Source organism: Bombina bombina, chromosome 4 (genome assembly GCF_027579735.1).
Source record: "Bombina bombina isolate aBomBom1 chromosome 4, aBomBom1.pri, whole genome shotgun sequence".
Lineage (NCBI taxonomy): Eukaryota > Metazoa > Chordata > Amphibia > Anura > Bombinatoridae > Bombina > Bombina bombina.
Window position 1 is genome coordinate 1,009,697,719 of NC_069502.1, and position 17,089 is coordinate 1,009,714,807.

The window sequence follows — 17,089 nt, forward strand, 5'->3', positions numbered from 1 at the left end:
ACTAAGCCCCTGAAGATCTTCCTACCTTATCTTCACCTCACCGGGTTCAACAATCTGTCCAGAAGAGCTCCTCCGATGTCCTGATCCAAGCCCAAGCGGGGGGCTGAAGAGGTCCATGATCCGGATGAAGTCTTCATCCAAGCGGGAGCTGAAGAGGTCCATGATCCGGATGAAGTCTTCTATCAACGGCATCTTCAATCTTCTTTCTTCCGGATCCATCTTGCAGACCTCCGACGCGGAACATCCTGCTGGCCCGACGGACTAACGATGAATGACGGTTCCTTTAAGGGACGTCATCCAAGATGGCGTCCCTCGAATTCCGATTGGCTGATAGGATTCTATCAGCCAATCAGAATTAAGGTAGGAATATTCTGATTGGCTGATGGAATCAGCCAATCAGATTCAAGTTCAATCCGATTGGCTGATTCAATCAGCCAATCAGATTGAGCTCGCATTCTATTGGCTGATCGGAACAGCCAATAGATTGCGAGCTCAATCTGATTGGCTGATTGAATCAGCCAATCGGATTGAACTTGAATCTGATTGGCTGATTCCATCAGCCAATCAGAATATTCCTACCTTAATTCCGATTGGCTGATAGAATCCTATCAGCCAATCGGAATTCGAGGGACGCCATCTTGGATGACGTCCCTTAAAGGAACCGTCATTCGTCGTTAGTCCGTCGGGCCAGCAGGATGTTCCGCGTCGGAGGTCTGCAAGATGGATCCGGAAGAAAGAAGATTGAAGATGCCGTTGATAGAAGACTTCATCCGGATCATGGACCTCTTCAGCTCCCGCTTGGATGAAGACTTCATTCGGATCATGGACCTCTTCAGCCCCCCGCTTGGGCTTGGATCAGGACATCGGAGGAGCTCTTCTGGACAGATCGTTGAACCCGGTGAGGTGAAGATAAGGTAGGAAGATCTTCAGGGGCTTAGTGTTAGGTTTATTTAAGGGGGGTTTGGGTTAGATTAGGGGTATGTGGTGGTGGGTTGTAATGTTGGGGGGCTTGGGTATTTTTTTTTTCTTTTATAGGCAAAAGAGCTGAACTTCTTGGGGCATGCCCCGCAAAGGGCCCTGTTCAGGGCTGGTAAGGTAAAAGAGCTTTGAACTTTAGTTATTTAGAATAGGGTAGGGCATTTTTTTATTTTGGGGGGCTTTGTTATTTTATTAGGGGGCTTAGAGTAGGTGTAATTAGTTTAAAATTGTTGTAATATTTTTCTTATGTTTGTAAATATTTTTTTATTTTTTGTAACTTAGTTCTTTTTTATTTTTTGTACTTTAGCAAGTTTATTTAATTGTATTTATTTGTAGGAATTGTATTTAATTAATTTATTGATAGTGTAGTGTTAGGTTAATTGTAGGTAATTGTAGGTAGTTTATTTAATTAATGTATTGATAGTATAGTGTTAGGTTTAATTGTAACTTAGGTTAGGATTTCTTTTACAGGTAAATTTGTAATTATTTTAACTATTTTAGCTATTAAATAGTTCTTAACTATTTAATAGCTATTGTACCTGGTTAAAATAAATACAAAGTTACCTGTAAAATAAATATTAATCCTAAAATAGCTATAATATAATTATAATTTATATTGTAGCTATATTAGGATTTATTTTACAGGTAAGTATTTAGCTTTAAATAGGAATAATTTATTTAATAAGAGATAATTAATTTCGTTAGATTTAAATTATATTTAACTTAGGGGGGTGTTAGGGTTAGACTTAGCTTTAGGGGTTAATACATTTATTAGAATAGCGGTGAGCTCCGGTCGGCAGATTAGGGGTTAATAATTGAAGTTAGGTGTCGGCGATGTTAGGGAGGGCAGATTAGGGGTTAATACTATTTATTATAGGGTTAGTGAGGCGGATTAGGGGTTAATAACTTTATTATAGTAGCGGTGCGGTCCGGTCGGCAGATTAGGGGTTAATAAGTGTAGGCAGGTGGAGGCGACGTTGTGGGGGGCAGATTAGGGGTTAATAAATATAATATAGGGGTCGGCGATGTTAGTGCAGCAGATTAGGGGTACATAGGGATAATGTAAGTAGCGGCGGTTTACGGAGCGGCAGATTAGGGGTTAATAATAATATGCAGGGGTCAGAGATAGCTGGGGCGGCAGATTAGGGGTTAATAAATATAATACAGGGGTCGGCGGTGTTAGGGGCAGCAGATTAGGGGTACATAAGGATAACGTAGGTGGCGGTCGGCAGATTAGGGGTTAAAAAAATTATTCGAGTGTCGGCGATGTGGGGGGGTCTCGGTTTAGGGGTACATAGGTAGTTTATGGGTGTTAGTGTACTTTAGAGTACAGTAGTTAAGAGCTTTATAAACCGGCGTTAGCCCAGAAAGCTCTTAACTACTGACTTTTTTCCTGCGGCTGGAGTTTTGTCGTTAGATGTCTAACGCTCACTTCAGAAAAGACTCGAAATACCGGAGTTAGAAAGATCCCATTGAAAAGATAGGATACGCAATTGACGTAAGGGGATCTGCGGTATGGAAAAGTCGCGGCTGAAAAGTGAGCGTTAGACCCTATTTTGAGGGACTCCAAATACCGGCGGTAGCCTAAAACCAGCGTTAGGAGCCTCTAACGCTGGTTTTCACGGCTAACGCCAAACTCCAAATCTAGGTCCAAGAAAGGCAAATTCCCCAATATGTATGTTTTGTAATAAAGACAACTATCCTCTATGAGAGTGGATTCATATATTGAAATATGTTGGATATTGTTTATGCTAAAATAAATTTGCCCTCTTTCATATGTTTTTGGGAAAAGTCTAAAAGTATTTAAGCATTGTGAATGGTCAAAAAATTATGAAAGCTGGTATAAATTGGGAACTGTTTAAAAAGTAAACCAAAACTTTCCTTAGAAGCTATTAACCAGTAAGTCTGCTATCAACAGAGGTAAAATGTTTTTATGTGAAATACAGGTGAAACTCAAAAAATTAGAATATTGTGCAAAAGTTCATTTATTTGACTAATGCAAAAGGTGAAACTAATATATGAGATAGACTCATTACATGCAAAGCAAGATAGTTCAAGTCGTGATTTGTCATAATTGTGATGATTATTGCTTACCCAAATCCACAATCTCAGAAAATTAGAATATTGTGAAAAGGTGCAATATTCTAGGCTCAAAGTATCCCACTCTAATCAGCTAATTAAGCCATAACACCTGCAAAGGGTTCCTGAGCCTTTAAATGGTCTCTCAGTCTGGTTCAGTAGGAATCACAATCATGGGAAAGACTGCTGACCTGACAGTTGTGCAGAAAACCATCATTGACACCCTCCATAAGGAGGGAAAGCCTCAAAAGGTAATTGCCAAAGAAGTTGGATGTTTGCAAAGTGTGGATCAAAGCACATTAATAGAAAGTTATGTAGAAGAGAAAAGTGTGGAAGAAAAAGGTGCACAAGCAGCAGGGATGATCGCAGCCTGGGAAGGATTGTCAGGAAAAGGCCATTCAAAAGTGTTGGGGACTATTACAAGGAGTGGACTGAGGCTGGAGTCAGTGTATCAAGAGCCACCACACACAGACGGATCCTGGACATGGGCTTCAAATGTCGTATTCCTCTTGTCAAGCCACTCCTGAACAACAAACAACATCAGAAGCATCTTACCTGGGCTAAATAAAAACAGACCAGGTCTGTTGCTCAGTGGTCCAAAGTCCTCTTTTCTGGTGAGAGCAAATTTTGCATCTCATTTGGAAACCAAGGACCCAGAGTATGGAGGAAGAATGGAGAGGCACACACTGCAAGATGCTTGAAGTCCAGTGTGAAGTTTCCACAGTCTGTGTTGATTTGGGGAGCTATGTCATCTGCTGTTGTTGGTCCACTGTGCTTCATTAAGTCCAGGGTCAATGCAGTTGTCTACCAGGAGATTTTGGAGCACTTCATGCTTCCTTCCACAGATGAGCTCTATGGGGATGCTGACTTCATTTTCCAGCAGGACTTGGCCCCTGCCCACACTGATAAAATTCCCTTTTCACCTAAAGGGGGAGGTGGGGAGGACTGGAGAAAATAATCAAAAAACCTCACTCCAATTAAACCTATGTATTGGGGGAGGTAGTGCCTAATGCCAATTTATAGATTAAATTATGAAAAAACAGAAGCATTCTAGGGCACACTTGAGAGGATTATTTCTCATTCATATAAGGTGGAGTGTGTTCATTGTGTTTGTGAGATAACTTAAAACATAACATTTATTTACAATAAGTTAAAATAGTGTTTGTGTTGTGGACCATGCCACCATTAAGCTAAGATTCATCATATATTATTACAAAAAAGAAAAAAACATATTTTTTTACATAAAAAACTAAAAGAAAAAAAAGAAAAAAGCACTGTATGCTCTCCAAATTGGAGTGAAACTCCTAGTAACCAATTTATTAATAAATCATATTAGATCTATATAAGGGTAGCTGATAACTGCCTTCTAAAGTAAAAAATGTTCAGCTATTAAGTGGAGGTAAGCGGAACAATGTTAGAATGTAGGTGGCTGAGAGTATCACAAATTATGTACAAGGATCGCCCGCTTAGCTATTCACCTACTATTATCAGTTACCATACTGCTATAAATTACCGCTCCATCTCCCACTAATTACTTATAACTTTTGCCCAAAAGTTGGGCCAACAAATTACCCATATACCATCAAAATTTGAAGAAGTTAACAGCTAATTTTAAAGTATCTATTATAGTGCAAGTCAGGAGAGCTACAGTGCAAAACGCTTTTAACGCAGGTTTCGCATATGCTTTGTCAAAGGCCCACACTGCCAAAAGCACCAAAACCTGGTTCAATGACCATGTGATTATTGTGCTTGATTGGCCAGCAAACTCACCTGATCTGAACCCCATAGAGAATCTATGGGGTATTGCCAAGAGAAAGATGAGAGACATGAGACCGAACAATGTAGAAGAGCTGAAGGCCGCTATTGAAGCATCCTGGTCTTCCATAACACCTCAGCAGTGCCACAGGCTGATAGCTTCCATGCCACGCCGCATTGAGGCAGTAATTGCTGCAAAAGGGGCCCAAACCAAGTACTGAGTACATACAGTATGCATGCTTATACTTTTCAGAGGTCCGATATTGTTCTATGTACAATCCTTGTTTTATTGATTGCATGTAATATTCTAATTTTCTGAGATTGTGGATTTGGGGTTTTTATGAGCTGTAACCCATAATCATCATAATTATGATAAATCATGGCTTGAACTATCTTGCTTTGCATGTAATGAGTCTATCTCATATATTAGTTTCACCTTTTAACTTGCATTAGTGAAATAAATGAACTTTTGCACAATATTCTAATTTTTCGAGTTTCACCTGTAGATTATGTCACTGGACTTTGACCTAACATGTATTATAACTAGTTTGGGAGTGCATGAGTAGAAAAGGAACGGGAATAAAATCATTAATGGCAAGTACTGTGTCCTAAAGTAAATGTCAGACAGAGAATGGCTACATTCCATCGGGAAAGTGATCATTACAGTAGGTTGCTAAAGTTGGAAGCTTCCACGCTAGAAGGTTTGACTATAAAGCAGCAATTAACGAAATATTAAAGTTTTTAAAAAATTGGATCTTTGCTGAAAGAAGGAAAAGGTTGCGTACTGTAAGAGATTATTCTTTGATTGGTGAGAAACTTAACCTTAGGTATCTTTTTTTATATTAAAGGGACATAATAATCGTATGCTAAATCAGTTGAAAGGGATGCAGCATAACTGTAAAAAGCTGACAAGAAAATATCACTGGAGCATCTCTATATAAAAAAAAGAAGATATTTTGCCTCAAAATGTATTCAGCTTACCAGAGTAAGTACTATGTAAACAGTTATACTTCAGCTGCTGTAAAGTTGCAAGTTAAAAAAAGCACAATAGCCAATCAGCATCAGCAATGCTGAGATAATGCTTTGCCTTTGCTGTGATCTCATGGGATTTCATAGAACTTACTTAAACTGAATAGGAAAATAACATGACTGTGCCTGCACATGACAGATGCCCACTCCCTAGCTTGTCCTGGGACAATTATCCTGACTGGCTGCTTAAATTCTCTTTACTTAGGAAAGCTGAGGTAAAATAACTTCCTTTTTTACATAGAGATGTTCAGGTGATATTTTCCGGTTAGATTTTTTACAGCTATGCTGCATCAGTTTCAAGTGTTTCAACATTTGGGTATCATGTCCCTTTAAGGAAGACACCCATATCTTTAAAACTTTTTTAACATTTTTAAATAATTTTGAATGAAGGTTGTTTATTTCTATTTAAAACACCATTATTAGATATGCATGACTAATGCATCTGCTTTTTTTAATATATTTGTGTTATAAACTAACATTTATTTGAACATTATAGTGTTAGTATCTCTCTATTTGCTCAGCGCTCTGGGATTTTCTGTTTCATAGTGTCACTTCACATTGTTTTTTTGGGATCAGTGTCACTATTTCCTATAGCTAGAGAGAGACTCAGCGCATCCACTAAACTCCATTTTTATTCTAATAATGATGCATCAGGCTATGAATATGGCTTCCACCAAAACAAGTTAGTCTTTAAAGTAACTAACAAGTGCTTATTTTGATATATATTTTATAAAAAGTTAAGTTTTATTTTAAACAGTATAACAAAACTCAAAAGAGCACCCTATTAACCCCTTAATGACCACAATGTACCCTATATGTCACTGGTCGTTAAGGGTTTTTTCAGGACATAATAGCACAAGTCTAGCAACAACACGCTATTAATTCCCTCCCTCCAGCAGGCTTTGTGGAATAGAGCAGTCTCAACACTGGTGGCAAGACCGCGATATAAAACAATCACGTCCCAAAAAAAGGCCAGCAACATACAGGGTACGTCGCTGGTCCTTAAGGGGTTAAACTAAAAACTTCACTCTAAAAGTTACTGGATAAATGTGTTAAAAGCTGCTATTTTAATACACAAAGTAACTGCATCTAAAAAAAAGAAATTATGCTAAATTAACACAAAAACACATGAAATATTCCTTTTTTAATTTATATATTTAAAACATGTATGCATAACTTCCCAATAAAAGTATGATTATACAAATCACAAGATTTGTATAATTATACTTTCAATGTGAAGTGTATACATACTTTTATATTTTTTATAAAAAGTAATATATCAAGCATGGTGTTAATTTAGTGCTGTTTATTTGCTTTGGATATATATACTATAAACAGTGCTTTTCAAAGATTTTCTTGTGTACAGTTATGGTTGCTACGTAATAAAAATAGTATTGCAGAATTAGAAAGGGTTCACATAATATCAACAAAATTAATAAGGGGAGCAGTTAAAGATCCTTTGAGAAAGTGGGCAGAAGCAGTGTTTGTCCCTAGAAAATTGTTAGTGACAAGACAGCAATTACCATTGCCCATTCAGTAGATAACTTTAAAAACTTACATTAAATAAGAACTGCAACCAATGGGATAAGAATAATAAAATATAGCCTTTATTAATCCAACGATAAAGCTAGACACTAATACGTGATCCAGAGACAAGACCCAAGGTGGAGGTATTACTCAAGTCCCGGAAAGTAATATAGAGGACAGAAGAGGCTCTTCCATCACCTTTACAGAGCTGATACCTTACCTCATAAGATTGAGGTTACATCTGGTAAGCAGATAGCTTTTCACTAGTGCTGATTTGCCCAGACGGGTATTGTGATTTAAGTGACTTTCATTTCCAGTACAGAAGCTAAGATCAGCTTTATCTACGCTCACCCCCCCCCCCTTTTTTTTACATACACTGTGTCAGTGCGCTTATTTTATATTATTGATTTTATCTTTCTATTTGCATTTCCAACAGTGAAACGGGTATACATACAATATTTCTAGATTCAAATTAATAGTGCTGTATCCAACAACTGGTCATTCTGTATATAGTATTAAGTTTTACTCATGAGTTTTTAACTATATAGTACACTAAGACCAACACACACTAAGAGAGTAATTACATTGGAGGTTTAAGCGCTGGTGACTCTTCTTTAATTCAATTTTTATATATATATATATATATATATATATATATATATATATATATATATATATATATATATATATAGCAAAGTCAGTGGAATAGGCACTCCATAATCCAATAGTCCATCAGCTTCCAGGGTGCACTCTCAAAAAATCCAAAATCCAAAACGATGAAAAAGGCACTCACTGGTGGTAGTATAAAATATAATGTTTAATTCAATCCATCACTTTGTATTTACTGCATTGCTGTATCTGACATTTGACAAAGGGAACGCAATGTTCCCGAAACGTTATGTTTTTTAATGGATTAAATTAAACGTTAGATTTTATACTACCACCAGTGAGTGCCTTTTTCATCGTTTTATATATATATATATATATATACAGTGGGGCAAAAAAGTATTTAGTCAGCCACCAATTGTGCAAGTTCTACCACTTAAGAAGATGAGAGAGGCCTGTAATTTGCATCATAGGTATACCTCAACTATGGGAGACAAAATGTGGAAACAAATCCAGACAATCACATTGTCTGATTTGGAAAGAATTTATTTGCAAATTATGGGGGAAAATAAGTATTTGGTCACCTACAAACAAGCAAGATTTCTGGCTCTAACAGACCTGTATCTTCTTCTTTAAGAGGCTCATCTGTCCTCCACTCATTACCTGTATTAATGGCACCTGTTTGAACTTGTTATCAGTATAAAAGACACCTGTCCACAACCTCAAACAGTCACACTCCAAACTCCACTATAGTGAAGACCAAAGAGCTGTCGAAGGACACCAGAAACAAAATTGTAGACCTGCACCAGACTGGGAAGACTGAATCTGCAATAGCCAAGCAGCTTGGTGTGAAGAAATCAACTGTGGGAGCAATAATTAGAAAATGGAATACGTACAAGACCACTGATAATCTCCCTCAATCTGGGGCTCCACGCAAGATCTCACCCCTTGGGGTCAAAATGATCACAAGAACAGTGAGCAAACATCCCAGAACCACACAGGGGGACCTAGTGAATGACCTGCAGAGAGCTGGGACTAACGTAACAAAGGCTACCATCAGTAACACACTACGCCGCCAGGGACTCAGATCCTCCAGTGCCAGACATGTCCCCCTGCTTAAGCCAGTACATGTCCGGGCCCGTCTGAGAGAGCATTTGGATGATCCAGAAGCAGATTGGGAGAATGTCATATGGTCAGATGAAACCAAAGTAGAACTGTTTGGTAGAAACACAACTCGTCGTGTTTGGAGGAGGGAGAATGCTGAGTTGCAAACAAAGAACACCATACTTACTGCGAAGCATGGGGGTGGCAACATCATGCTTTGGGGCTGTTTCTCTGCAAAGGGAACAGGACGACTGATCTGTGTACATGAAAGAATTAATGGGGCCATGTATCATGAGATTTTGAGTGCAAACCTCCTTCCATCAGCAAGGGCATTAAAGATGAAACGTGGCTGGGTCGTAAGAAGCATTTCAAGGTCCTGGAGTGGCCTAGCCAGTCTCCAGAACTCAACCCCATAGAAAAACTTTGGAGGGAGTTGAAAGTCTGTGTTGCCCAGCGACAGCCCCAAAACATCACTGCTCTAGAGCAGATCTGCATGCAGGAATGGGCCAACATACCAGCAACAGTGTGTGACAACCTTGTGAAGACTTACAGAAAATGTTTGACCTCTGTCATTGCCAACAAAGGATATATAACAAAGTATTGAGATGAACTTTTGATAGTGACCAAATACTTATTTTCCACCATAATTTGCAAATAAATTCTTTCCAAATCAGACAATGTGATTGTCTAGATTTGTTTCCACATTTTGTCTCTCATAGTTTAGGTATACCTATGATGAAAATTACAGGCCTTGCTCATCTTCTTAAGTGGGAGAACTTGCACAATTGGTGGCTGACTAAATACTTTTTTGCCGCACTGTATATATATATATATATATATATATATGTGTGTGTGTGTGTTTATTTGTGTATATATGTATGTATGAATGTGTGGAGTGCCAAAGCTGCAGTTACAGCTTAATAAATGGAGTGTCATGTGTGTTGTTATCTTGGAAAGTTCACCCAGAAAGTTAAGGAGAAGTTGGCTCAGCATAAATCTACTTTTAGGTTCCTAAAATTGAAAAATTGTCAGTGCTTTATTATTATCAGAAAATAGTTCTAGATAAAGTGTAGGGAAAACCTAGAGAGGTTTTATTGCATATTGTCCCATATCTTGCCAACCCACATTTTTATAGTGGAAATAGCTATGTGTGTATTGAACCTAGGTCTTCCAGTTACTAGTGCTGAAGCTCTGCCATTTAAACACAGACAGACTTCTGCTATTATTGCAGTTATTTCTCAGACCAATTCTTTTTGTTTTTTTGTACTCTCTGGCTCCACCTGCTTGTCAGCTGCAGCACATCTGCAATTAACACCAGTCCATAAATAACCAGCACTTCCGGTATTCTGAGCCTTTTTATTTAGATCCACTTCCTGGGTGCGCTGCTTCTTTTTTTACTGCTGGATATTCGTTATGAATTTTAGCCTGATTCCTGACTACTCTGCTCCCTATTGATTCTGTACTTTATTGACAGATTGTTTCTAGACTACTGCCTGTCCTCGACAATTCACTTGGATCCTGATTATGTGCCATACTGCCTGATTGCTGCTGACTTTGCTTGCCTGGGCACATTTTTGCCTTATCCCTCAGTCTTAGCTCCACTACAGACTTTACCAAAAGCTTAGGGACCTCTCCACATGGCGCTGACTAGCAGCCAGGAAGTAGCAGAGGAAGAACCTTGCGGCTGGTACCTTACATATATGTAGATTAGGTGGATATGGAAATTAGATAGAAGGTATCCAAAGGATTGAATAGGGAGCTCATTTTTGTAAACTATATATTTGCTTTTTGGGGTTTCATTTTTATAGTAGTAAATTTTTCAGGTTAAACTGGGCCTGTTATTGTATCACAGATGTATATGTCATTCCAGAAACAGACCATGGTGCTGTAGAGTGAAATTTGTATACCTCTGCCAAAGTCACCTGAGGCTATCTCAGGACATGACCCCCCACTGAAAAGGAAATTTAAATAAGGTTGTACCTGGACGATAGTCCTCAGGCTTAGATAGAAACTGTAGATCAGTCAGGATCAAGCAAAATAGCGGTACCCACAACCTGGAAACAGAGGGGTGACATATTGCATATTACCATACTCCTGTGGAGTGGGCTTAGACATAGATACTCATTACCATTAAAGTTTATACAATTTCAAGTGGTATTTGTTTATTATCTCTGCTTTGTCTTGCAAAATATTTTGTAGAACTGGAGGGATGAGGAAAAATAATACTAATTCTGGGGGGGAAATTATCACAAGGAAAATGTGTATTAAATTAATTACTGAAAAAAATCCCTGATGCATCTTTAAAACTGGTAATTTTACTTTGCAGGTATCATTATTATCAGTTATTTGTTGGGTGCCTATACATTCCACAGCGCGATAAACATAGGTATAATATCCAAAGTAGTATTTAAAGGGAACAAGTTGGTAAAGTACGGAAATAGGGTGGTAGTTGGATAGGGAGGTTGGTTTTTTGAGGATAGGTGTGACTAGTGCATTTTAAGAGATATGGGAAATATACCAGTGCTGAGGGAGAGGTTGAAAATGTGTGTGAGGATAGGAGTATGAGAAGGAGATAAGAAGGGGAGTGAGGGGATGAGATCAAGGGGACAAGTAGTGAGGTGAGAGGACAATATAATGGCAGAAAAGTCTTCCTCAGGGAAGCGGCAAAAGTGCTGAATTTGTAGCTTTTTGGGTTTTGGATGTTTGCGAGCTGTTGAGGACGTTGGAGACTGCTAATATGTTGAGAGATGATTTTGTTTAAGTAAAATGATTACTGTTATACATAAATTATGAATTTATTCATACAGAGTCTATTTATAAGATTAAATTATTTAAATTCATTCTCTATGGAAAAAATGTGTTGTCTAAAAATATAATCCGTTTGACAATTAAAGAGTCATGGAACTCTATTAAAGAGTCATGGGACAGGATCCTGATATGAACTTGTGTATTTGATATAGTATACTTGTCTTCCTCTATCAATGATAGCTAAATATGCCTCCCCTATATATGATATAGTAATCTACAGGTCAAGAGCTACAAATTAGACATTTTGATCTTTATGCTAGACTGTTAAAAACAATGGTCATAACAAATCATTAAAGGGACATGAAACACAATTTTTTTTTCTTTCATCATTCAGATAAAGAATAATATTTGGAAAAGTTTCCAATTAATTTCTATAATAAAAAAATTGGCTTAGCATGCACATATCTGAAGCACTACATGACAGGAGATAGTGCTGCCATATAGTGCTCTTGCAGATGTATAACATAGCTACATAGTTACAAAGCTGCTGCCATATAGTGCTCTTGCAGACACGTGCACACTACTGAACTTATATTCCTGCTTTAAACAAAGGATAAGAAGAAAATTTGATAATAGAAGTAAATTGGAAAGTTGTTTAAAATTGTATGTTCTATCTGAATCATCAAAGAGAAATATTGGGTTTTATATCCTTTTAATGATCCGTCTAGCAAATGCCTTTATATAAATTAATTTTTTATTTATTTTTTTATGCAAATATCTGTTTTGCTAAATACAAGATAAAGCAGCTAAAACCATTCCGTGATGTCAAACTTAAAAAAGAAGTTTGAGTTGGTTGCATGGTTCTTCAGACCTATTATATAATTCTAATAGCGTGACACCTTTTCTAGTAGCTGTGCATTATTATGTTGTGATGTGAAATGTTCGTTCTGATTTATTAGCTACTGTATTTTGCGGCAGAATCGGATACAAGTTTAGCTTAGAACATGTGACCGTTCTTTTCTGGGGGTTTTTAAACACCCAGCTGTGGCTGGACAAAAATTATATATATATGTCCATGAGCAGGATGGGGTCCCAGGTGATCTGTTTCCCCCTGTATATGTGTGTGTGTCAGTGTTTGTGTTGTCAGCACTGTAAACATTTATTTACTTAGAAGTTTTCTCATATTCCTGTGGGTTTGCTGGTTTTATCTCTATGTACATACAGCAACATGCTAACATGTTAATATGATTCACAAAATATGTAACTATCTTTATATAGATAGCAAATAGTGAACCACAGTTTTAGTGTCAGCTTGGTAGATAACTCTTTAAAGGGACAGTATACTGTAAAATAGTTTTTCCCTTAATGTGTTTACAATTGCTTTTTTTACCAACTGCAGAGTAAAAAATGTATGAAAATTAGCTTTTTAAGGTTTATTTCTGTATATTAAAGCTCTGATTTTGTGTTTTGAAGCCACAGCCTAATGAAATAGGTTGAGCTTGTAGGTATAATCAGATCTCATTACTGTATCACATTGTGCACATATATCTGCTTCTTTATCTTATATCTGTCCTTAAAACAATTACCAGTACCTGGAGAGAACAATGGAAAATCAACATTTTATTACCTTATCTCTGCTATATCGCACTGGGAGTGAAATTTCTTCTGCTGGCTGTGTTTACAAAGCTTATCTATAGCTGGTACGCACGGCCACAAACTTTCAGACTAGGTGGGGATACCACATGCTAAATTAACAATTTCAAATGCCAATATAAGGGTAAAGGAGCTATTTGTAAACAATTTAATACACTTCAGCAGGTAAAGTGGATCATTGGGAACAAATTAAAGGGGAGAAAATTTTTGAGTAAACTGTCCCTTTAATATGGTAGAACCAGCTGAGGTCTTAACATGTGGCTGCAAATTCTTTCTAGAGCAAGTTAAGATGTCCCATTATTTCCCTAACTACACAAATGTCTTCAGTTTTACACCAGAAATCAACTGCTCTAATTCTCTAGTTCTCCTCCCCCTTCATGTAATCCTATGTCCCCTTACTTAGAGTGTCTTTTTGAAACCTCTTCTGAAGTTCCAACATAGAGGTGAAATGCCCTTGATTGTCTTTCTATTCCTGGCTATGTTTATGTGTGTCTATCCCTATGCTTGTGTGTTTGCCTATTTTATCTTATGACCTACAGTAAATCTTGCAAGAAGATAATAATTAAAGGGACACTAAACCCAAATTTTTTCTTTCATGATTCAGATAGAGCATGAAATTTTAAGCAACTTTCTAATTTACTCCTATTATCAAATTCTCTTCATTCTCTTGGTATCTTTATTTGAAATGCAAGATTGTAAGTTTAGATGCCGGCCCATTTTTGGTGAACAACCTGGGTTTCCCTTGCTGATTGGTGGATAAATTCATCCACCAATAAAAAAGTGCTGTCCAGAGTACTGAACCAAAATAAAAAACCTTAGATGCCTTCTTTTTCAAATAAAGATAGCAAGAGAACGAAGAAAATTTTATAATAGGAGTAAATTAGAAAGTTGCTTAAAATTGCATGTTCTAGCTGAATCACAAAATAAAAAATTTGGGTTCAATGTCCCTTTAATATAATTTGCTAAAACTAAAATGTAAAATATATGTGTCAAATGTTTCCTAGAATAATTCATTTGCATAAAAGTTGTATGATACCAACTTTTTTATTAATTGCTAGACACTGCTAAAGCATTATTGACCTCAATACTGGCAGACAGCAAAATAAAATAAAAAATAGACATTTTAAAATGATATCACCACATATAGGCCCAGATTACAAATGGCTTGTTAATGCTAGAGCGGGATGCGATAAGCAGTATTGTTGGACAGTGCTAAAATTAACGCGCAACTTCATATTACAAGTCTTTGTCAAATTAGATTTACCAGAGAAGGTTTAGAACGCCCAACATCGCTCTACTGCACCCAATACTTTCAATTAGTGTCATAACTGCAGTAAATAGCGCTGATATTACAAGTTGAAAGCTATGGGTTGTGCTCAAGTGAAAACCCAAATAGCATTAGAAGAATTAGCGTAACCTGAGACAAGTGTAAGGGTTAAAGAACATTTACAAAACACATCTAAAACATATTAAAATAAACTATTACACTCAGATTTATATATTTGAATTTATATAGTAAATTTTTTTCTAAAAGGGTTAAAAAAGGATATGGTATATGACAAGGTGTTTGACTAGGAAGGGCTGAAAAGTATATACTGTATATATAATATAATGTTAGGGGATGTTAATTTTCCTAGCTACCTTCAGACAACCTAAGAGTACATTATTAAAAATGTATGGACAATGGGTTTGTATAGTTTTTGTGGGCCATTAAAATGAATAATAATAAACTACACATTAGCAATGGTTAGGCATATAATACAAGCATACAGAGATAGGCTACTCAGTATCTTTTTCAGTAGGTAGCCAGCCCACACAGGGTTAAAATCATAAGGTGCATGTTTGAGACATATGTTTTTAATTTTCTAATTAAGTAATTAGAGTGAATTTGTATTTATTGGCTGTGACCACAAAGCATCCCATAGGTCTATGAGTACAGCTTCAAGGAGCTGAAACACGTTAGACTGGGATGTCTTTGTCTAACATTGCACACATCAGGCTTGTATGCCGCTGATTTTAAGTTTTTTTAATAAAATCTCAAATTTTTTATGCCGGAGCCTCGTTTGGATGTTTTTTTTCCTCATACGTTTGCTTATATATAAATATATATATATATACATAATATAAAGTAGAAGAGAGAATGATGCACTCAGCTGAGGCAGAACAAAAGCTAGAATAACTTCCATGCCTGTTCCATGCCTGTTCATTTTCACTGCCACTCAGGGTCCATACTCTTTTAGCACACGTTGATGCCTTTTCACAGAGAAAAAATATCCTGTAGCATATCAATCTGACCCTGCCCAATGACAGTCCAGCACCGAAATACCAGCCAATTCTTCTCCGAACAAGAGAAACAACAACCCCAGACGTAGGTTTCAGCCTTCTGTGGGCCTTGTCAGTGAGGTGCATGTGTGCAAGGAGTCCACATCTGGTTTCCCCCATTACTCTTAGAGAGAACTAAGAGCAATTTGCATAAATAAGAAAAAAGAGAGACACACTCAGCAGAGACAGAACAAAAGCTAGAATAACTTCCATGCCTGTTCATTTTCATTGCCACTCAGGGTGCATACTCATTTTAGTACACATTGATGCCTTTTCACAGAGAAAAAATATCCTGTAGCATATCAATCTGACCCTGCCCAATGACAGTCCAGCACCGAAATACCAGAATGTATACAGTATATATATATACAGTCATGTGAAAAAGAGAGTACACTCTCTTTGAATTATATGGTTTTACATATCAGGACATAATAAAAATCATCTGCCCTAAGCAGGTCTTAAAATTAAGTTAATACAAACCACTACAGGGAGTGCAGAATTATTAGACAAATGAGTATTTTGACCACATCATCCTCTTTATGCATGTTGTCTTACTCCAAGCTGTATAGGCTCGAAAGCCTACTACCAATTAAGCATATTAGGTGATGTGCATCTCTGTAATGAGAAGGGGTGTGGTCTAATGACATCAACACCCTATATCAGGTGTGCATAATTATTAGGCAACTTCTTTCCTTTGGCAAAATGGGTCAAAAGAAGGACTTGACAGGCTCAGAAAAGTCAAAAATAGTGAGATATCTTGCAGAGGGATGCAGCACTCTTAAAATTGCAAAGCTTCTGAAGCGTGATCATCGAACAATCAAGCGTTTCATTCAAAATAGTCAACAGGGTCGCAAGAAGCGTGTGGAAAAACCATGGCGCAAAATAACTGCCCATGAACTGAGAAAAGTCAAGCGTGCAGCTGCCAAGATGCCACTTGCCACCAGTTTTGCCATATTTCAGAGCTGCAACATCACTGGAGTGCCCAAAAGCACAAGGTGTGCAATACTCAGAGACATGGCCAAGGTAAGAGAGGCTGAAAGACGACCACCACTGAACAAGACACACAAGCTGAAACGTCAAGACTGGGCCAAGAAATATCTCAAGACTGATTTTTCTAAGGTTTTATGGACTGATGAAATGAGAGTGAGTCTTGATGGGCCAGATGGATGGGCCCGTGGCTGGATTGGTAAAGGGCAGAGAGCTCCAGTCCGACTCAGACACCAGCAAGGTGGAGGTGGAGTACTGGTTTGGGCTGGTATCATCAAAGATGAGCTTGTGGGGCCTTTTC